This window comes from Triticum urartu, chromosome 3A (genome assembly GCF_056163025.1).
Source record: "Triticum urartu cultivar PI428250 chromosome 3A, HENAU_Tu73, whole genome shotgun sequence".
NCBI classification, from domain to species: Eukaryota; Viridiplantae; Streptophyta; class Magnoliopsida; order Poales; family Poaceae; genus Triticum; species Triticum urartu.
In genome coordinates this window covers 697,709,557-697,732,923 of record NC_141875.1, presented here as the reverse complement: position 1 = coordinate 697,732,923, position 23,367 = coordinate 697,709,557, and positions in this window count along the sequence as shown.

Genomic DNA, 23,367 nt, shown 5'->3' with positions numbered 1-23,367 from the left:
CATCAGGTCAGATTTGGAAACTTGAACTACACAGCAGACACCCACGGGGACTTGATCTTCGACGGATTCGAGCCACAGCAGGGCGCGCCGCACTGTCACGACGGGCATGATCTAACTCTGCTGTCGAACAGTGCCCTGGAGGCCGCACCCGTGTCCGCTCCGACCCTTAGCTCAGAGCCGACTGCGCCAATCGAGGACGGGTGGCTGGACACCGCCTCGGGGTTGCAATCTCTACGGCGATCGAGCCGAACACCATCCCTATTCTCTGCGAAGCCCGTGGCTCCAAGGTATCGGACTCTTCTCCGGACTCCGAACCCTCCGCGCCCCTGCCAATTGAATTCGATTGGGCACCGATCATGGAGTTCACCGCCGCGGACATCTTTCAGCACTCGCCCTTTGGCGACATTCTAAACTCACTAAAGTCTCTCTCTTTATACAGAGAGTCCTGGCCGGACTATGGTCAGCAAGGTTGGGATGCGGATCACGAAGAAATTCAAAACCCACCCACCACCCACTTCGTAGCCACTGTCGATGATTTAACCGACATGCTCGACTTCGACTCCGAAAACATCGACGGTATGGACGACGATGTAGGAGACGAACAGAAAACAGCACCTATAGGGCACTGGAAAGCAACCTCGTCGTATGACATATACATGGTGGACACCCTAAAAGAAGGCAATGGCGATGGAACAGCGGAGGATGACCCCTCCAAGAAGCAGCCTAAGCGCCGGCGTCAGCGGCGCCGCTCTAAATCCCGCCAAAGCAAAAACGGTGATTCCGGCACGGGAGATAACAACACCCCGGATAGTGCCGAAGACAACCCCCTCCAGCAGGATTCAGCACAGGAGGATGGAGAAGCCAGCCCTCATGAGAGAGCGGCAGATAGAGAGGTAGAGGACGATAATTACACGCCTCCCTCCGAAGACGAGGCAAGCCTCGACGATGATGAATTTGTCGTGCCAGAGGATCCCGACGAACAAGAGCGTTTCAAACGCAGGCTTATGGCCACGGCGAGCAGCCTCAAGAAAAAACTGCAACAGCTTAGAGCTGACCAAGACTTGCTAGCCGACAGATGGACTGAAGTCCTTGCGGCCGAAGAGTAAGAACTCGAACGCCCCTCCAAGAGCTACCCAAAGCGCAGGCTGCTACCCCGATTAGAGGAGGAAGCACCTAAACCTACATCACCAGCGCACGACGCGGCTGATCGTCCACCTCGTGGCCGCGACAGAGAGGCCTCTCGGCCCTCCACTCAAGCCGCACCCCGGCGTCGCTCAAAAAATACCAAGGCACGGGGAAATGCGCCAGACCTGCGAGATATATTGGAGGACAAGGCAAGGCAAACAAGATCGATCTACGGATCGCGTGGGCGCCCCACGACTCGAGACGACAACCGTCACGCCATATATAGTAAATCCGGCCGGGCCGAACACAGCAGACAAAGCTCATTTGAGCTACGTCGTGATATATCCCAATACAGAGGCGCCACACACCCACTATGCTTCACAGATGAAGTAATGGATCATCAAATCACAGAGGGTTTCAAACCTGTGAACATTGAGTCATATGATGGCACGACAGACCCTGCGGTATGGATCGAGGATTATCTCCTTCATATCCACATGGCCCGCGGTGATGACCTACACGCCATCAAATACCTCCCACTCAAGCTTAAAGGACCAGCTCGGCATTGGCTTAACAGCTTGCCAGCAGAGTCAATTGGTTGTTGGGAGGACCTGGAAGCCGCATTCCTCGACAATTTCCAGGGCACCTATGTGCGACCACCTGACGCCGATGACCTAAGCCACATAATTCAGTAGCCGAAGGAATCGGCCAGAAAATTCTGGACACGGTTCCTAACCAAGAAAAATCAAATAGTCGACTGTCCGGACGCGGAGGCCCTCGCAGCCTTCAAACATAACATCCGTGACGAGTGGCTGGCCCGGCACCTAGGACAGGAAAAGCCGAAATCCATGGCAGCCCTCACGACACTCATGACCTGCTTTTGCGCGGGAGAAGACAGCTGGCTAGCTCGTAGTAATAACATAACCAAGAGCCCTGGTAATTCGGATACCAAGGACAGCAATGGCAGGTCGCGTCGCAACAAGCACAAGCGCCGCATTAACGGCGACAATGCTGAGGATACGATAGTTAATGCCGGATTCAGAGGCTCTAAACCCGGTCAGCGGAAAAAGCCATTCAAGAGAAATACTCCGGGCCCGTCCAGTTTGGACCGAATACTCGATCGCTCGTGCCAGATACACGGCACCCCCGAAAAACCAGCCAATCACACCAACAGGGATTGTTGGGTGTTCAAGCAGGCAGGCAAATTAAATGCCGAAAACAGAGACAAGGGGCTGCATAGCAACGACGAGGAGGAGCCCCGGCCGTCGAACAATAGTGGACAGAAGGGCTTCCCCCCACAAGTGCGGACGGTGAACATGATATACGCAACCCACATCCCCAAAAGAGAGCGGAAGCGTGCACTCAGGGACGTATATGCGTTGGAGCCAGTCGCCCCTAAGTTCAACCCATGGTCCTCCTGCCCGATCATTTTTGATCGACGGGACCACCCCACTAGCATCCGCCATGGCAGATTTGCCGCATTGGTTCTAGACCCAATCATCGACGGATTTCACCTCACTAGAGTCCTTATGGACGGCGGTAGCAGCCTGAACCTGCTTTATCAGGATACAGTGCGAAAAATGGGCATAGATACCTCAAGGATTAAACCCACAAAGACGACCTTTAAAGGCGTCATACCAGGTGTAGAGGCCAACTGTATAGGCTTAGTTACACTTGAGGTGGTCTTCGGATCCCCGGATAACTTCCGAAGCGAGGAGTTAATCTTCGACATAGTCCCGTTTCACAGTGGCTATCACACACTGCTCGGACGAACCGCATTTGCAAAGTTCAATGCGGTGCCGCACTACGCATACCTCAAGTTCAAGATGCCAGGCCCTCGAGGAGAATTACGGTCAATGGAAACACCGAACGCTCACTCCGAACGGAGGAGCATACGGCGGCCCTCGCGGCGGAGGTGCAAAGTAGCCTCTCAAGGCAATTCTCAAGTCCGGCTAACAAAGGTCCGGACACCGTCAAGCGCGCCCGGAGTAACCTACAGCAAGACCGTCTGGCACGTTCCAAGCAAGCGTAGCAATGCGGCCCCAACCCTAGCCCTCGCGAAATCGCGAAACCAGTACTACGCGTACATAATTACGCTCTGGAAATACCATGGGCATAGGGGAGGGGCACGACCACGGCATGCCCACCAAGTGGCTCAACCACACCAAGGGCTCCCGATTTTGTCATTTTTCTTTTCTTACTTTCAGGACTCCACTCTCCGGAAGGCCTGTCCGGCAGCACAATCGCCGAACACACGATGCAACTGCCAGGGAGGCAGAAAGCTACGTCAAGTGTCCAGGTGGTCTCTAGAACAAAATACCTGTCTTACATACCGTCTCGCAGATCGCCCCTGGAGGGGGACATGTCAAATAGTCCCGTCTCTTACTTATCGCACTATTTGTATCGTTCTTCTTTTACAGCAGCCTTTTAATAAACAATGCTTAGCTTCAGCTTATTATTGCATTCTCTATTTCTTCCTTTTTTCAATATATATGTTCAGTTATGACATTATGCACCCGTACACTCTGGTACGGCTAATATGCCAGGGGCTCAAGCACCCCATAAATACGGCATGAGAAGTCCGAACACTTTAACAAGTGTGGCACTCCGAATTTATAGCATTATATGCATCAGCTCCGAATCATGTCTTAGGTTAATAGTTGGGTTGTCCGGCTCCTATGTTTTGGTACCTTATGTTCCGTTATATCGGCTAAGGTAGCGCTAGAAGAACTACTGCGATTGTGCCCCGATTGAGCTGGGTTCAGCACCTCAGTAGAGAAAGCTAAAACTGACCGTCATGATAGGGCGAGAGCTGGTCGCTGTTCGAGAAGTTTCGAGTCCATAAAGACTTATGCTGCTTAGAGCGAGGAGCCAGCTTTATCCGGCCTAGGCGTGGATAGCGCCCCGAACTCGGTCTTCTGAATACTAGGGGCTTCACCGAAATTTAAAATTTTAGAATTCTATGGCTAAGTGAGAGTGTTCAAGCATTATGGTCCGATTGCCTTGTTCGTCGTGCTGAGCGCCTCCCTCGAAGGACCCAAAAATGGGAAAAAGAGCGCTCAGGTTTATCCCGAACACCCCAGCACTAGTGGCTCGGGGGGCAGAAGCCGACGACCCGCCATCTCTCAAATTTCATAAACGGTCGCATAGCAGGTAATATTTTAAATTCAAAAAGCGTTGCTTGGCGCATACGAACAAGTTTTCGGCGCACAGGACAAAACGAGCAAGTTTCACTCAAAAATTACATCTTTGGAACATTCGTCCGCCATAAGGCGGGCGCCCTTCAGGACGCCCTCATAATACATCTCGGGGTGGCGATGCTCCTTGCCCGGCGGTGGCCCGTCCTTCACAAGCTTCTCCGCATCCAGCTTTCCCTAGTGCACCTTCGCGCGGGCAAGCGCCCTACGGGCACCTTCGATGCAGACGGACCGCTTGATAACTTCAAGCCTCGGACAGGCGTCCACCAGCCGCCTCACCAGCCCGAAATAACTCCCAGGCAGAGCCTCTCTAGGCCACAGCCGAACTATGAGGCCCTTCATGGCCTGTTCGGCCACCTTGTGGAGCTCGACCAGTTGCTTCAGTTGGTCGCTTAAGGGCATAGGGTGTCCGGCCTCAGCATACTGAGACCAGAACACCTTCTCCGTCGAGCTTCCCTCCTCGGCCCGGTAGAAGGCGGCGGCATCTGACACGCTACGAGGCAAATCTGCGAATGCTCCTGGAGAGCTCCGGATTCGGGTAAGTAACAAGTAACTCACTTTCACGTGCTTGCTTTGCATAAAAAATGCCTCACCTGCCGCTGTCTTCTTCATTGCCTCCACCTCCTGGAGGACCTTCTGGGCATCGGCCTTGGCAGACTTGGCATTTTCAATGGCCGCCGCGAGCTCGGACTCTCGCGTCTTCGAGTCAAGCTCCAAACTCTCATGTTTTTTCATGAGAGCCTGGACCTCTTGCCGCACCTCGCCAACCTGCGCCTCGTGCTTCTCACGCTTGGTGCGCTCCGCGGTCGCCCTCTTTTCGGCCTCGGACAGCGCTTGCTTAAGGGTCGCCACCTCAGTTGTGGCCCCTACAATAGCCACGTTGATCCTGTAATAATTTTTTTTTGCAATTGCACCTTTTTATATATTTAAATAAGGTATCTCTTACCTTCTTTGTCCTCGAGCTGCTTCTTGGCAAGGCCGAGCTCTTACTCGGACCGCTCGAGGTTCTGCTTCAGCGTGTCCACCTACGCAGTCAGTGCGGCGGACGCCAGCAGCGAAGCCTGCATACGCATATTTGACTTACTTTTGTTAGACTCCTGCGAGTGTTATTAGATCCTCTATTCGGCTTTTTTTCCGAACGCCAAACAGAGCATCAGGGGCTACTGTCTATGCGGTAATATCTTCACATATTTTTTACATACCTCAAAGCCTGTTAAAAGGCTGGCATAGGCTTCAGTCAGTCCGCTCTTGGCGAACTGAACCTTCTGGATCACCGTACTCATTACAGTACGGTGCTCCTCGTCGATGGAGGCGCCGTTAAGCACCTCCAGCAAATTATCCGGTGCCTCCGAATGGGTGGAGGCCACCGGAGTTGTAGGCTTGCCCTTCTTACTAGGGGGTCGCCTGCCGGACTCCGGAACCTTTGAAGGTCCCGGTGTGTTGTCCGGCCTAGGGCCGGACTTGGAGCCCTTGGGGGTTTTGTCCCCTTGGCGCCTGGAGTCCGGGAGGTCGCCTTGCGGCGCCTCCAGGACCACCTCCTTCTGGCTTGGAACCTCCTGGGACAACACTTCGGCGTCGTCCGTTGGGCGGGAGGAGGTAGCGGTCGGAAGCGAATTCACATCCGACGAATCCAGGGAACCGCTCGACGACACATCGAGCCGGTTTTTGGGCGGACTGCATAATTATATTCTGCATAAGGAAAAGTTGTGCAATGAAGGAACACTATGAATCACTCTAGTATCCGGATACTTACGATTTCGCCAGGGGCTTGGCCCTGAGCGGCCACTCCTCTTCGCCGTCGTCGGCGTTGGTGGAGTAGTCCAGAGGAAGGGTTTTCCCCTTCTTGGACCCTCCGGCCTCCCCAGTTGGGGCGGCCTTCCTTTTCTTTCCTCCCCCCGCTGGAGGGGGAGAGGCCTCTTCTTCCTCCTCCTCGTCTTCACAGGAGGAGTGCGTCTTGGAATCGTCAGACGATGAATCCGACACCACCAGGCGCCGGGCACTCTTTCGAGTCCCCATGGCCTTCTTCTTGGCCTTCTTCTCCGGCACCACATAGGGTGCCGGAACCAGCAGCCCTGTCAAACAGGCGTCCGCTGGGTCTTCGGGCAAAGGAGCCGGACAGCTAATATGTCCGGACGTCTCCTGCCAATCCTGTCAAAGGTAAGGGAGTTTAGATCCCGCATAGAGTCAAACTATGAAAGGCAAAAAAATTGTGAAAGGTAAAAACAGCTTACCGCGCCGGCTTGACGCTGCGCGCTGAATCCGCGATCCTCGGAAGAGGATACGGGAGCCTCAGCGCCCTTGAACAGCACCTTCCAGGCATCTTCGTACGTAGTGTCGAAGAGCCTGCTCAGGGTTTGGTGCTGCGCCGGATTGAACTCCCACAAGCTGAAAGCCCGTTGTTGGCACGGGAGAATCCGGCGGATGAGCATGACCTGGACTACATTGACGAGTTTGAGCTTCTTGCTCACCAGGCTTTGGACGCATGTCTGGAGTCCGGTCAGCTCTCCTTTTTTGCCCGACGACAGGCCCGTCTCCTTCCAGGAGGTGAGCCGCGTAGGGGCTCCAGATCGGAACTCAGGGGCTGCGACCCATTCAGGGTCACGCGGCTCGGTGATGTAGAACCACCCCGATTGCCACCCCTTTAGGGCCTCCATGAAAGAGCCCTCGAGCCATAGGACGTTGGGCATCTTGCCCACCATGGCACCTCCGCACTCCGCCTGGCAGCCGCGCACTACCTTCGGCTTGACGTTAAAGGTCTTCAGCCATAAACCGAAGTGGGGTGGGATGCAGAGGAAGGCCTCACACACGACGATAAATGCCGAGATGTTGAGGATGAAGTTCGGGGCCATATCTTGGAAATCCAGACCGTAGTAGAACATGAGCCCCCGAACAAATGGGTGGAGAGGAAAGCCCAGTCCGTGGAGGAAATGGGTGAGGAACACCACCCTCTCATGGGGCCTGGGGGTGGAGATGAGCTGCCCCTCTTCTGGAAGTCGTTGCGCGATGTCGTTAGACAAGTATCTGGCCTTCCTTAGCTTTTTGATGTGTCCCTCCGTGACGGAGGAGACCATCCACTTGCCTCCCGCTCCGGACATGACTGGAGAAGGTTGAGGTGGGGTGTGCGGACTTGGGCGCTGGAGCTCAAGTACGCAAGAATGGATGAGCAAAGGAGAAAGAAGGCGTAGGTGAAAAGGTGGATCCTTATCCCCTTATATGGGCGGACGAAAACTGCGCGTCCCCACCCGCCTGGTAAAAATCGCTTATCTCCCAAGCGCCGTAATCAATGGCACGGTTGGGTTACCCACGCCCGTATTGATGAGAATCCCGGAATAAGGGGACACGATCTCTGCTTCGACAAGATGTGACAAGGAAACCGCCTCGCTAAACGCGCTGAGGTGGGACAGTAAAATGATTCGAATAAAGGCTTGGCCATGGTGTGATGTCACGCTACGGAATGCGTCGGCGGATTAGATTTGTGTAAATGTTATTCTCTCTAGGGCAATATGTGGAATTTATTTTGCAGAGCCGGACACTATCCTTGTGTTCAAAATTTTCTATGAAGTATTCGGAGGAGGAACCCGCCTTGCAATGCCGAAGACAATTTACGCGCCGGACTCGTCGTCATTGAAGCCTGGTTCAGGGGCTACTGAGGGAGTCCTGGATTAGGGGTGTCCGGATGGCCGGACTATAACCTTTGGCCGGACTCCTGGACTATGAAGATACAAGATTGAAGACTTCGTCATGTGTCCGGATGGCCGGACTATAACCTTTGGCCGGACTCTTGGACTATGAAGATACAAGATTGAAGACTTTGTCCTGTGTCCGGATGGGACTTTCCTTAGCGTGGAAGGCAGGCTTGGCGATACGGATATGATCTCCTCCCATTGTAACCGACTCTGTGTAACCCTAGCCCTCTCCGGTGTCTATATAAACCGGAGGGTTTTAGTCCGTAGGACGAAAAGCAATCATACCATAGGCTAGCTTCTAGGGTTTAGCCTCTCTGATCTCGTGGTAGATCTACTCTTGTACTATCCGTATCATCAATATTAATCAAGCAGGAGTAGGGTTTTACCTCCATCGAAAGGGCCCGAATCTGGGTAAAAACATCGTGTCCCTTGTCTCCTGTTACCATCCGGCTAGATGCACAGTTCAGGACCCCCTACCCGAGATTCACCGGTTTTGACACCGACACCTCCGTTCGAGATGCTAAACGTGTTACACACCATGTCACCATCACCATGCCGGCCAGAGGCAAGAATGTACGCACGGTTGCACCACCGAGGTATGGATGACTGGATGAGAAATGCCTCTCCTTTTTCAGATAAAACATTTCATTCCATGGTACATTGAGACGTTGGAAAGCACCGTCCACACCTTTGTTTTTTGAAGGCGCCGTTATTTGGAGAGATGAAACAAAGCTTCACACACTCTGCTCGGGATATATCCTATAGCCTGGTCAAAATAATTAATTAATTTGCGGCTGTGTGTGGGCAGTTTATCCCACTTGTGCACCAGCTAATTAACTAGTAGCTCGATCCACCCATTTGGCCGTTTTGACAAACTTGGTACTCCCTCTTTTTTATTTAGTCTGCATATTAGATTTGTCTGAAGTCAAATTTTGCAAAATTTGATCAAGTTTATAGAAAATAATATAAACATTTACCATCACAAATCTATATGATGTGAAAATACATTCAATAATGAATCTAATGATATTGATTTGCTATTGCATATGTTAATATTTTTGTCTCTAAACTTTGTCAAAGTGTACAAAGCTTGACTTTTACCAAAACTAATAAGCGGAGTAAATAAAAATGAAGGGAATACTAAACTGGATTAACACGCGCACTTTCCCACGCACGTTCGTGTGCATGAAGGAGACCTGCACCTTTTACATAAAGGAGACCTGCACCTTTTACCTATTCACATCTGGATCGAGATTATATATGTGGTGTTTCTGGGGTGTCAATTGAATTGAATTAGCTCCATGCTCACTAGACGTAACTCTCTTAGTTGCAACACGAAAACGATCGTGTCCTATGTTAGTCCACGCGCAGACTCACATCCGGATCGAAATTATACATGTAGTGTTTCTACCAATTGAATTGAATTAGCTCCGCGCGCACTAGCGATAACTCTCTTGTTGCCACACAAAAACGATCTGTCCTATGGTATTCCATCTTCTTCTGTTCCGATGTCAGCCCATCCCAGAAGGCTTTGACAGGAGAGGGATCCATGATAGGAGTGGTGCGGAGAGGGGTCGGAGGTGGATCACTGCGGCTATTTTCGAGGCATCGTTTTTTATAGCGATTGTCGGTGTCAAAACCGGCGGATCTCGGGTAGGGGGTCTCGAACTGTGCGTCTAGGCGGATGATAACAAGAGGCAAGGGACACAATGTTTTTACCCAGGTTCGGGCCCTCTCGATTGAGGTAAAACCCTACTCATGCTTGATTAATATTGATGATATGAATAGTACAAGAGTAGATCTACCACGAGATCAGAGAGGCTAAATCCTAAAAGCTAGCCTATGGTATGTTTGTTCTTGTCCTACGGACTAAACCCTCCAGTTTATATAGACACCGAAGAGGGCTAGGGTTACACGGAGTCGGTTACAATGGAAGGAGATCTACATATCCGTATTGCCAAGCTTGCCTTCCACGCCAAGGAAAGTCTCATTCGGACACGTGACGAAGTCTTCAATCTTGTATATTCATAGTCCAAGAGTCCGGCCAAAGGTTATAGTCCGGCTATCCGGACACCCCCTAATCCAGGACTCCCTCAGTAGCCCCTGAACCAGGCTTCAATGACGACGAGTCCGGCGCGCAGATTGTATTCGGCATTGCAAGGCGGGTTCCTTCTCCGAATACTTCATAGAAGATTTTGAATACAAGGATAGTGTCCGGCTCTGCAAAATAAGTTCCACATACTGCCGTAGAGAGAATAATATTTACACAAATCTAATCTGCTGACGTATTCCATAGCGTGACATCACACCACAGCCAAGCCTTTATTCGAATCGTTTTTACTGTCCCACCTCAGCGCATTTAGCGAGGCGGTTTCCTTGGCACGTCTTGTCAAAGCAGAGATCGTGTCCCCTTATCCCGGGATTCTCATCAATATGGGCGTGGGTAACCCAACCGCGCCATTGATTACGGCGCTTGGGAGATAAGCGAGTTTTACCAGGCTGGTGGGGACGCATAGTTTCGTCCGCCCATATAAGGGGATAAGGATCCGCCTTTTCATCCACGTCTTCTTCCTCCTTTGCTCATCCATTTTCGCACACTCGAGCTACAGCGCCCAAGTCCGCATTCTCTTCCTCAACCTTCTCCAACCATGTCTGGAGCGGGAGGCAAGTGGATGGTCTCCTCCGTCATGGAGGGAGACGTCAAAAAGCTGAGGAGAGCCGGATACCTGCCCGACGACATCGCGCACCGGCTCCCAGATGAGGGGCAGCTCATCCCCACCCCCAGGCCCCATGAGAGGGTCGTGTTCCTTACCCATTTCCTCCGCGGACTGGGATTCCCTCTCCACTCATTCGTCCGGGGGCTCATGTTCTACTACGTCCTGGACTTCCACGATCTGGCCCCGAACTTCATCCTCAACATCTCGGCGTTTATCGTCGTGTGCGAGGCCTTCCTCTGCATCCGACCCCACTTGGGCTTATGGCTGAAGACCTTCAATGTCAAGCCGAAGGTAGTGGGCAGCCGTCAGGCGGAGTGCGGAGGCGCCATGTTGGGCAAGATGCCCAACATCCTATGGCTCGAGGGCTCCTTCGTGGAGACCATAAAGGGGTGGCAATCGGGGTGGTTCTACATCACTGAGCCGCGTGACCCCAAATGGGTCGCAGCCCCCGAGTTCCGATCCGGAGCCCCTACGCGGCTCACCTCCTGGAAAGAGAAGGGCCTGCCGTGGGGTAGTTCGGGAGAGCTAACCGGACTCCAAACATGCGTCCAAAACCTGGTGAGCAAGAAGCTCAAACTTGTCAACGTAGTCCAGGTCATGCTCATCCGCCGGATCCTCCCGTGCCAACAACGGGCTTTCAGCTTGTGGGATTTCGACCCGGCCCAGCACCAAACTCTGAGCAGGCTCTTCAACACAACGTACGAAGATGCCTGGAAGATGCTATTCAAGGGCGCCGAGGCTCCCGCATCCGCCACCGAGGATCACGGATTCAGCGCGCAGCGTCTAGCCAGCGCGGTAAGCTGTTTTTACCTCTTACAGGATATTTGTCTTTCATAGTTTGACTCTATGCGGGATCTAAGCCCCCATGCCTTTGACAGGACTGGCAGAGGACGGCTGGACAAATCAACTGTCCGGCTACTTTTCCCGAAGACCCAGCAGACACCCGCTTGGCAGGGCTGCTGGTTCCGACACCTTACGTGGTGCCGGAGAAGAAGGCCAAGAAGAAGGCCACGGGAACCCGGAAGAGTTCCCGGCGCCCGGTGGAGTCGGACTCACCGTCCGGTGACTCCGAGGCGCACTCCTCCCGTGAAGACAAGGAGGAGGAAAGAGAGGTTTCTTCCCCAGCAGGGGGAGAAAAGAAAAGGAAGGCCGCCCCAACTGGGGAGGCCGGAGGGTCCAAGAAGGGGAGGACCCTTCCTCCGGACTACTCCACCAATGCCGACGACGGCGAAGAGGAGTGGCCGCTCAGGGCCAAGCCCCTGACGAAGTCGTAAGTATTCGGACACCAGAGTGACTCATGGCGTTCCTTTATTGCACAGCTTCTCCTGACGCCGAATATAATTATGCAGTCCGCCCAAAGCCTGGCTCTACGTGTCGTCGAGCGGTTCCCTGGATTCGTCGGATGTGAATAGTTTTTCACTTCCGACCGCTACCTCCCCTCTCCCTACGGACGACGCCGAGGTGTTGTCCCAAAAGGTTCCAAGCCAGGGGGAGGTGGTCCTGGAGGCGCCGCAAGGCGACCTCCCGGACTCCAGGCGCAAAGGGGACAAGACCCCCAAGGGCTCCAAGTCCGGCCCTGGGCCGGACACCGCACCGGAACCTTCAATGGTTCCGGAGTCCGACAGGCATCCCCCTAATAAGAAGGGCAATCCTACGACGCCGGTGACCTCCGTTCAACCGGAGGCACCGGATAATTTATTGGAGGTGCTTAACGGCGCCTTCATCGACGAGGAGCACCGCACTATTATGACTGCGGTGATCCAGAAGGTTCAGTCCACCAAGAGCGGGCTGACTGAAGCCTATGCCAGCCTGCTAACAGGCTTTGAGGTATGTAAAAAATATGTGAAAATATTACCGCATAGACAGTAGCCCCTGATGCTATGTTTGGCGTTCAGAAAGAAAAGCCGAATAGAGGATCTAATAATATTCGCCGGAGTCTAACATAATTAAGTCAATATGCGTATGCAGGCTTCGCTGCTAGCCTCTGCCGCACTGACTGCGGAGGTGGATGCGCTGAAGCAAAGCCTCGAGCGGTCCGAGCAAGAGTTCGGCCTTGCCAAGAAGGAGCTCGAGGAAAAAGAAGGTAAGTAATACCTTGTGGAGTATATTTAAAAATATGCAGTTGCAAAAAATGACAGGATCGCTATTGGTGTCCTAGGGGCCATGACTGAGGTGGCGACCCTTAAGCAAGCGCTTTCCGAGGCCGAAAATAAGGCGGCCATGGAGCGCACCGAGCGGGAGAAACATGAGGCGCGAGTTGGCGAGGTACAGCAAGAGCTCCAGGCTCTCGTGAAAAAACACGAGAGTTTGGAGTCTGACTCAAAGACGCGAGAGTCCGAGCTCGCGACGGCCCTCGAAAGTGCCAAGTCTGCCAAGGCCGAAGCCCAAAAAGCCCTCCAGGAAGTTGAGGCGATGAAGAAGATAGCGGCGGGTAAGGCATTCTTTATGCAAAGCAAGCACGTGAAAGTGAATTACTTGTTACTTACCCGAGTCCGGAGCTCTCCAGGAGCATTCGCAGATTTGCCCCGTAGCGTGTCAGATGCCGCCGCCTTCTACCGGGCCGAAGAGGGGAGCTCAACAGAGAAGGTGTTCTGGTCTCAGTATGCTGAGGCCGGACACCTAGTGCCCTTGAGCGGCCAGCTGAAGCAACTGGTCGAGCTCCATAAGGTGGCCGAACAGGCCATGAAGGGCCTCATAGTTCGGCTCTGGCCTGGAGAGGCCCTGCCTGGGAGCTACTTTGGGCTGGTGAGGTGGCTGGTGGATGCTTGTCCGTGGCTTGAAGTTATCAAGCGCTCCGCCTGCATCGAGGGCGCCCGTAGGGCGCTTGCCCGTGCTAAAGTGCACTGGGGTAAGATGGATGCGGAGAAGCTGGTGAAGGACGGGCCACCGCAGGGCAAGGAGCATCGCCACCCCGAGATGTACTATGAGGGTGTCTTGAAGGGTGCCCGCCTTGTGGCGGATGAATATTCCAGGGATGTAATATTTGAGTAAACTTGTTCGTTTATCCTGTGCGCTGAAAACTTGTTCATATGCGCTATGCAACGCTTGTTTTAATTTAAAATATTACCTTCTATGTGGCCATTTATCAAGTCTGAGAGATGGCGAGTCGTCGGCTTCTGCCCCATGCCACGAGTGCTGGGGTGTTCGGGATAAACCTGAGCACTCTTTTTCCCATTTTTGGGTCCTTTGAGGGAGGTGCTCAGCACAACGAACAAGGCAATCGAACTATAATGCGTTATCACTCTCACTTGCTCAGAGAATTCTATAATTTTAAATTTCGGCGAAGCCCCTAGTGTTCGGAAGACCGAGTTCGGGGCGCTATACACGCCTAGGCTGGACAAAGCCGACTCCTCGCTCTAAGCGGCATCAGTCTTTAGGGACTCGAAACCTCTCGAATAGCGACCAGCTCTCGCCCTATCATGACAGTCAGTTTTAGTTTTCTCTACTAAGGTGCTTAGCCCAGCTCAACCGGGGCACAATTGCAGTAGTTCTTCCAGCGCTACCTTAGCCGATATAGCGGAACGTAAGGTACCAAAACATGGGATCCGGGCAAACCCAACTATTGACCAAAGACATGATTCGGAGCTGATGCATATAATGCTATAAGTTCGGAGGGCCGCACTTGTGAAAGTGTTCGGACTTCTCACGCCGTATTATGGGGTGCTTGAGCCCCTGGCGTATTTGACTGTACCAAAGTGTATGGGTGCTAAATATCATAACTGAACATATATATGGAAAAAGAAATGAATAGAGAATGCAATAATAAGCTGAAGCTAAGCATTGTTTATTTGAAAAGGCTGCGGTAAAAGCAGAACGATACAAATACTGCGGTAAGCAAGAGATGAGACTATTTGACATGTTCCCCTCTAGGGGCGAGCTGCGGGACGGTATGTAAGACAGGTATTTTGCTCGTTATAGAGACCACCTGGGAATTCGACGTAGCTTTCTGCCTCCTTGGTTGTTGCATCGTGTGTTCGGCGATTGTACTACCGGACAGGCCTTCCGGAGAGTGGAGTCCTGAAAGTAAGAAAAAATGACAAAATCGGGAGCCCCTAGTGCGGTTGAGCCGCATTTTTGGGCGTGCCGTGGTCGTGCCCCTCCCCCTGTGCCCATGGTATTTTCAGAGCGTAGTTATGTACGCGTAGTACTGATTTCGCAGTTTCGCGAGGGCTGGGGTTGGGGCCGCATTGCTACGCTTGCTCGGAACGCGCCAGGCGGTCTTGTTGTAGGTTACTCCGGGCGCTCTTGACGGTGTCCGGACGTTTAATAGCCGGACTGGAGAATTGCCTTGAGAGGCTGCTTTGTACTTCCACTGCGAGGGCCGCCGTATGCTCCTCCGTTCGGAGAGAACGTTCGGTGTTTCAATTGACTGTAATGACTCCTCGAGGGCCTGGCATTTTGAGCTTGATGTATGCGTAGTGCGGCACCGCATTGAACTTTGCAAATGCGGTTCATCCGAGCAGTGCGTGATAGCCACTGCGGAACGGGACTATGTCGAAGATTAACTCCTCGCTTCGGAAATTATCCGGGGATCCGAAGACCACTTCAAGTGTAACTGAGCCTGTACAATTGGCCTCTACAACTGGTATGACGCCTTTAAAGGTCGTTTTTGTGGGTTTAATCCTTGAGGGATCTATGCCCATTTTCCGCACTGTATCCTGAAAGAGCAGGTTCAGGTTGCTGTCGTCGTCCATAAGGACTCTAGTGAGGTGAAATCCGTCAATGATTGGGTCTAGAACCAATGTGGCGAATCCGCCATGGCGGATGCTAGTGGGGTGGTCCCTTCGATCAAAAGTGATCGGGCAGGAGGACCATGGGTTGAACTTTGGGGCGACTGGCTCCAACGCGTATACGTCCCTGAGCGCACGCTTCCGCTCCCTTTTGGGGATGTGGATTGCGTATATCATGTTCACCGTCCGCACTTGTGGGGGGAAGCCCTTCTGTCCATTATTGTTCGGCGGCCGGGGTTCCTCCTCCTCGTCGTTGTGCAGCCCCTTGTCTCTGTTTTCGGCATTTAACTTGTCGGCCTGCTTGAACACCCAAGAATCCCTGTTGGTGTGATTGGCTGGTTTTTTGGGGGTGCCATGTATCTGGCACGAGCGATCGAGTATACGGTCCAAACTGGACGGGCCCGGAGTGTTCCTTTTGAATGGTTTTTTCCGCTGACCGGGTTTAGAGCCTCTGAATCCAGCATTAACTGCCGTATTTTCAGCGTTGTCGCTGTTAATGCGGCGCTTGTGCTTGTTGCGACGTGACCTGCCATTGCTGTCATTGGTATCCGAATTATCAGGGCTCTTGGTCATGTTATTGCTACGAGCCAGCCAGCTGTCTTCTCCCGCGCAAAAGCGGATCATGAGTGTCGTGAGGGCTGTCATAGATTTCGGCTTTTCCTGTCCAAGATGCCGGGCAAGCCACTCGTCACGGATGTTATGCTTGAAGGCTGCTAGGGTCTCTGCGTCCGGACAGTCGACGATTTGATTTTTCTTGGTTAGGAACCGTGTCCAGAATTGTCCGACAGATTCTTCTGGCTACTGAATTATGTGGCTCAGGTCATCGGCGTCTGGTGGTCGCACATAGGTGCCCTGGAAATTGTCGAGGAATGTGTCTTCCAGGTCCTCCCAACAACCAATTGATTCTGCTGGCAGGCTGTTAAGCCAATGCCGAGCTGGTCCTTTAAGCTTGAGTGGGAGGTATTTGATGGCGTGTAGATCATCGCCACGGGCCATGTGGATATGAAAGAGATAGTCCTCGATCCATACCGCAGGGTCTGTTGTGCCATCGTATGATTCAATGTTTACGGGTTTGAAACCCTCTGGGATTTGATGATCCATTACTTCATCTGTGAAGCATAGTGGGTGTGCGAAACCTCTGTACTGGACTATATCACGACGTAGCTCAAATGAGCTTTGTCTACTGTGTTCGGCCCAGCCGGATTTACTGTATCCGGCGTGACGGCTATCGTCTCGTGTCGTGGGGTGCCCACGCGATCCGACATATCCCGCAGGTCTAGCGCGTTTCCCCGTGCCTTGGTGTTTTTTGAGCGACGCCGGGGTGCGGCTTGGGTGAAGGGCCTGGAGGCCTCTCTGTCGCGGTCGCGAGGTGGCCGGTTAGCCGCATCATGCGCTGGTGATGTAGGTTTAAATGCTTCCTCCTCTAATCGGGGTAGCAACCTGTGCTTTGGGTAGCTCTTGGAGGGGCGTTCGAGTTCGTACTCCTCGGCTGCAAGGACTTCAGTCCATCTGTCGGCTAGCAAGTCTTGATCAGCTCTAAGTTGTTGCTGTTTTTTCTTAAGGCTACTCGCCATGGCCATAAGCCTGCGCTTAAAGCGTTCTTGTTCGACGGGATCCTCAGGCACGACAAATTCATCGTCGCCGAGGCCTGCCTCGTCTTCGGAGGGAGGCATGTAATTATCATCCTCTTCCTCTCTGTCTGCCGCCCTCTCAGGAGGGCTGGCTTCTCCATCCTCCTGCGCTGAATCTTGCTGGAGGGAGTTGTCTTCGGCACTGTCCGGGGTGTTATTATCTCCCGTGCCGATATCACCGTTTATGCTTTGGCGGAACTTAGAGCGGCGCCACTGACGCCGACGCTTAGGTTGCTTCTTGGAGGGGTCATCCCCCGATGTTCCATCGCCATTGCCTTCTTTGGGTGCATCCACCATATATATGTCATATGACGAGGTGGCTTTCCAGTGCCCTATAGGCGCTGGTTCCTGTTCGTCTCCTACATCGTCGTCCATACCGTCGATGTCTTCGGAGTCGAAGTCTAGCATGTTGGTTAAATCATCGACAGTGGCTACGAAGTGGGTGGTGGGTGGGCCTCGAATTTCTTCGTCGTCCGTATCCCAATCCTGTCGGCCATAATCCGGCCAGGGCTCTCCTGACAAAGAGAGAGACCTTAGTGAATTCAGAATGTCGCCGAAGGGCGAGTGCTGCAAGATATCCGCGCCGGTGAATTCCATGATCGGCACCCAATCGGATTCGATTGGCAGGGGTGCGGAGGGTTCGGAGTCCGGAGAAGAGTCTGGCACCTTGGAGTCACGGGCTTTGCAGAGGATAAGGCTGATGTTCGGCTCGATCGCCGTTGAGACTGCAGCCCCCGAGGCGGGGTCTAGCCACCCGTCCTCGATCGGCGCAGTTGGCTCCGAGCTAAGGGTCGGAGCTGATGTGGGTGCGGCCTCCAGGGCACTGTTTGGCGGCAGAGCTAAGTCATGCCTATCGTGACAGTGCGGCGTGCTCGGCTGTGGCTCGAATCCGTCGAAGATCAAGTCTCCGCGGATGTCAACCGTGTAGTTCAAACTTCTAAATCTGACCTGATGGCTAGGAGCGTAGCTTTCAATCTGCTCCAGATGGCCAAGCGAATTAGCCCGCAGTGCAAAGTCGCTGAACACGAAGATCTGTCCGGGGAGAAAGGTCCACCCTGGACCGCATCGTTGTTGATGATCGGAGGAGCCATCGGGCCTAAAGGTGACAACACAGAGAAACTCTCAATGAAAGCACCAATGTCGGTGTCAAAACCGGCGGATCTCGGGTAGGGAGTCCCGAACTGTGCGTCTAGGCGGATGGTAATAGGAGGCAAGGGACACAATGTTTTTACCCAGGTTCGGGCCCTCTCGATGGAGGTAAAACCCTACTCCTGCTTGATTAATATTGATGATATGGGTAGTACAAGAGTAGATCTACCACGAGATCAGAGAGGCTAAACCCTAGAAGCTAGCCTATGGTATGATTGTTCTTGTCCTATGGACTAAACCCTCCGGTTTATATAGACACCGAAGAAGGCTAGGGTTACACAGAGTCGGTTACAATGGAAGGTGATCTACATATCCGTATTGCCAAGCTTGCCTTCCACGCCAAGGAAAGTCACATCCGGACACGGGACGAAGTCTTCAATCTTGTATCTTCATAGTCCAGGAGTCCGGCCAAAGGTTATAGTCCGGCCATCCGGACACCCCCTAATCCAGGACTCCCTCAGGGGGCTAGTTCGAGCCCGTGAAATAGTTTAGGGATCCATTCGTTGCGTTTTGCTATTGTTGTGTTTTGCAAAAAAAAGGAACAAGAAAATCTGGATGTCTAGCGAGCAGCCTTTGCAGCAGCATTTTTCTGAACTCATGATATAGTGGGTGACTATTTTTTTTTGTGAGGTGGCTAGAAGCAATGGCAAATTGCATTGCTGCTGGAATAGTCACTCTATTAAAGGTTATAGTCCGGCTATCCGGACAACCCCTATCCAGGACTCCCTCAGCGATGGTGGGTGGCCCTGGAGGAGACGGCTCGGCAACCACGTGCCATCCATGTGAGCTGCAGACGGATGGAAGGGCGGCTGTCGTGTCGTTTGAAAGCGCGACAGGCGCCTGCACCGGGGAAGCGGCGCAGGCGACGCTCTCTTGGCCGGGCGCGTCGCGTCAATGCCGGAATGAGTGAACGGTCGCATCCGCTCTAGCCGGGCATGAATGCGGGCACTGACGCTCTGGAATGACGCTGACTGTTTCGGGCAAGAAGCATGTGCGGGAGGGAAGAGGAGTTTTTGATGGACCGGGGCGTTCAGAAGCGGGCGTGGGAGCTGCCTAGACTCTCGTAAAGCCTCACGTTTGTCTCTGCTTTGCGGGAGCAAGTATGTCGGACTATGCCGCGGACCGATAAAATACCACGTTGAATGGCTTTCTCGGTTTAGACAGCATAGTCTGGATGGATGCGGAAGGTTTGAGGGTGGACGTTGGAGATTCCCTTACGTTCATTCCGCGACACAGTATGAAAGAGGAATTGAGACGTTGGCAGCCACAGCCGTCCGTCTTTATGCTCGTGAACGCGCCGTCATTCCTAGAGAGAGAAAAATGAACACACTGCTCCGGATATACTATATGAGTAGTCCGGTCAAAATGCAGGAGGTATTAGTTTGGGGCTCTTCTCACTGCCGTGCGTAGGCTATCCAACTTGGTGCACTAGCTACCTAGCTCTACCCATCTTGACGAACGGTCACCACACGCACGCACTTTTGTTCTTCACGCTTTACGCTTCATTCTCGATGGGGATAAGCGTACAGCTCACCTAAACCGGATTAACACATGCACGTACGGTTAGTCACCGCACTTTTTCCACGGTTTGCTCGAGTGCCCCACGATGCGCGAAGGCGACTCTGCACCGCACCTTTTGCCCGTTCACAACCGGAGATTACATATGTGGTGTTCTGCCAATTCAGCACCGCGTGCACTGGCCGCGACGCTCTCGGTTGCCACATGAACACGATGGTGTGTCCTAGTCCACACGCAGGTAGGTTTTGCTGCTCAAGTTCAGTCTCAGTCTCTGTGGGATGTAGTGACGTGTGTGTGCTGTGCGTTCTATTGTGGTGCTGCTGCTGCTGAGGCCTCGACTGATCCTCTCAGTCCCAGCGATGTGATGGCCTGCGAATCAGATTGAGTTGGTTAGATGGACAGTGGTATCCCCAATTCACCAGGGTTTAAATCCTGGTGCTCGCATTATTCCTGAATTTATTCAGGATTTTCGGCGATACGCTTTCAGTGGGAGGAGACATTTCCGTCGACGACAAGGCATCTACGGTGATTTCGTAAATCTCAAGATGATATGCCGGCTCAGTCTCTCGGAGGTGCTCATAGGGATAGGGTGTACGTGTGTGCGTTCATATGAGTGAGTGTATACGCGTGTATATGAGCGCTTGTGTCTGTACTGATACTAAAAAAACGGTGTGGTGGCCTTCTGAAATGAAAGCACCTCACGTAACGATGTGGCCATGCACCCAGACCGAGTGGTCAACATCTAGGTCGCCACTGCCACTCTGCCACTACCAAGTCTGAATTATCTACCACAGTGGCGGCCAGAGAGCTGCAGCGTTTTTACCTACGGACTGAGCTTGCGCAGAATTTAGCCAGGGCTGGGTCTGCTGGGTGCGCAAGTGGGACACCGGCTGGCCGGGTCATTTGGGACGCAGTGATGGTGTAGCTGGCCGGCCCTTAAACAAAAGGCATTGCGACAACCGGCCGGCTGTTGGCTTTCAGTTTCCGCGCAAGTGGAAGCGCATGCCTATGGTCGACGTTGGGCGTCACCGAGGATGTGTCCTCAAAAAAGAAAAAAGGCATTGCGAGGATCTGCAATTGGCACCCCATAACTGCAGGAGTTAGCACAGTCACGTACTGCATGCCATTTCTGTGCCCAACTTGGCCTGAAAAAATTCAGCGAGCACGACAACACTGTTTTTCTTCGAAGTTGTACTGCTACTCGGTGGAGAGTAAACATAGGCACGCACATGCCCGGGTGAGTGGGTCCAGCTTGACCTTGACCCTCAGTTCACCGAACGCGGAACGACTTGACTCTACTATGTTAGAGCAACTCTAGCGGACCCGTATAATACCTATCCACATAACGCGTTTACAGTTTGAGAAAGATCTGTTTTGCGAGGCGAAATCGTGCACTACTGCAGAATAGACCCCGTATATAAAACTATATAATTTTAAAATAGCTTTCGCAGGATAAATTGCAACCACATTGATCATTCATAGTTCATCACAACAACTACATAGATCATACATACTACATATGTAGTGTTAGAAAATATGAACCTACAATATTCGCTGTATTGATCTCACCCTTGTATGGAGGTATATATAGAATACATGAGGGGTAGAGGCTTCGAGTACAAGACAAGTCAAAGATAGTTTAAACCTATTTAATCTCTATCTTTAAACCCATATCATATTCTAACATTCCCCCTCAGTCGTAGCGGGAGTGAAGCGGACGATTGCGACTGAATTTGAAGTCTTGTGCTTCTGTCGTCTTCTCCGTCGCGCCATCATCAACTGCGCCTCTGATGGGTCGGCACCTAAGGCGCGCCATCATCAACTGCGTCTCTGATGGGTCAGCACCTAGGACGCGCCATCATCAACTGCGTCTCTGATGGGTCGGCACCTAGGGCGGTGACTGCATCCCCTTCTGGTGCCTCCCTTGTCGCTCCTCTATTCCCTCCCGCAGTCACAATGGGAGTGGCGTGGACGGTAGTGACGACGCGGACGCTGTTGACTGGAGTTGTTGCCGATATGTTGATGTAGACGTAGCCATTAATGTCGATGTCGAGCTTGTCGATCATGATGATGTAGCCGTGGTTGAGGTAGTCGTGGTCGATGGTGTAATCGTCGTGGATGATGAAGCCGCACAAAGCCGTAGGCGCAAAAATTTACGCGATGTTGTAGATGACGGAGCTACAGTCGTGGACGATGCACCTTGCGGATGTCAGAGTGTGCCGTCGGCGATGAGTCCACCAGTTTTACCAAGACCACTCACAATATGAACAGTATATCGACCAGTATATCGACCTTCGGCGAGGAAGTGGTTGAGGAACCTATGAACCTACAATATTCGTTGTATTGATCTCACCCTTGTATGGGGGTATATATATAATACATGAGGGGTATTGGCTTGGAGTAGAAGACAAGTCATAGATAGTTTAAACCTATTTAATCTCTACTCCTTATCTCTATCTTTAAACCCATATCATATTCTAACATGTACTACATTCTACTACTAGGGGGGTCTGCGGGCCCGCGGCGGCTACCAAAATGGACGAGCTCGCGGCGGCAAGGCCGGTGTGGTGGAGGAGCTCAGTCGTCGGTCAGTCCTCCTCGTCGGAGCTGACGAGGTCGATATACTTCTTCTGCTCCTCGCGGACGCGCCACCACTCATCGTCCTTGTCCTTCGTGGTGAGGTTCGCTGCGACCGCATGCTTGAAAAGGATCTCTTCGATCTCCTCGTCGCGGCGGCGGCGCTCCTCCTCCTCTCGCAAGCCCCATGCAGCAATCCATGACGCGGTCGCCTCGACATCGTTGCCGACGTAATCTTCGGGACCGATGATGCCTCAGCGCGGGATCTTCTCTGGCTCCTGCTTGACGGCGACGAGCTCACCCTCCTCCGGCTCCTGCTTGACGGCGACGAGATCCGCCGGCTCCCTCTTCACGGGGAGAAGCGCCGCGCCAGAAGGAACCCCCACGCCGGAGGTGAGCCACGCGGAAGAGGAATAGCCCGCGGCCGTGGAAGAGCCCGCGGCAAAGGAAGAGCCCGCGGCAAAGGAAGAGCCCGCGGCAAAGGAAGAGCCCGCAGCCGAGGAGGGCATCCGCCCGTGCCGCCGGTCGTACTCCTCCGTCTCGCGACGGAGGAGCCTTACCGGCAGCTGGAGGCCTTGGTTGGTCGACTTCCTAGCCGCACGCTTCCTCGCATCGTCCGCGCGGACACAACGCTTGTGCTCGGGGTCGTTGCCCCCACCGGAGCTCCACATATGGCCCCATACGGCGGCTGGAGGCTGAACTGGGCTCACCGGCGGCGAGAAATGCGACGGAGGGAGTGGGTAACCGCGAGGAAACACGGCGGCGGGGGCATAGGGTTTCGACCCGTATCTATCCCGCAAACTCGTAGTTATACGGCTTCAGGGGTAAGGTTTGCGGGCCGCGGGAAAAAATTATAGGCTCGACGAGTATACGAGCTATGTTCTGGCCAAAAAGTTGGGCCGGAATTATGCGGGTTCACGCGTTATACAGAGTCTCCTAGAGATGCTCTTAGAGCATCTATAGTCGGACCTCTTAAACCCATCTCATACGCCCGGGTGGGCCGCCCGGTCAATGTCCGATCAATATTTTTTGACACA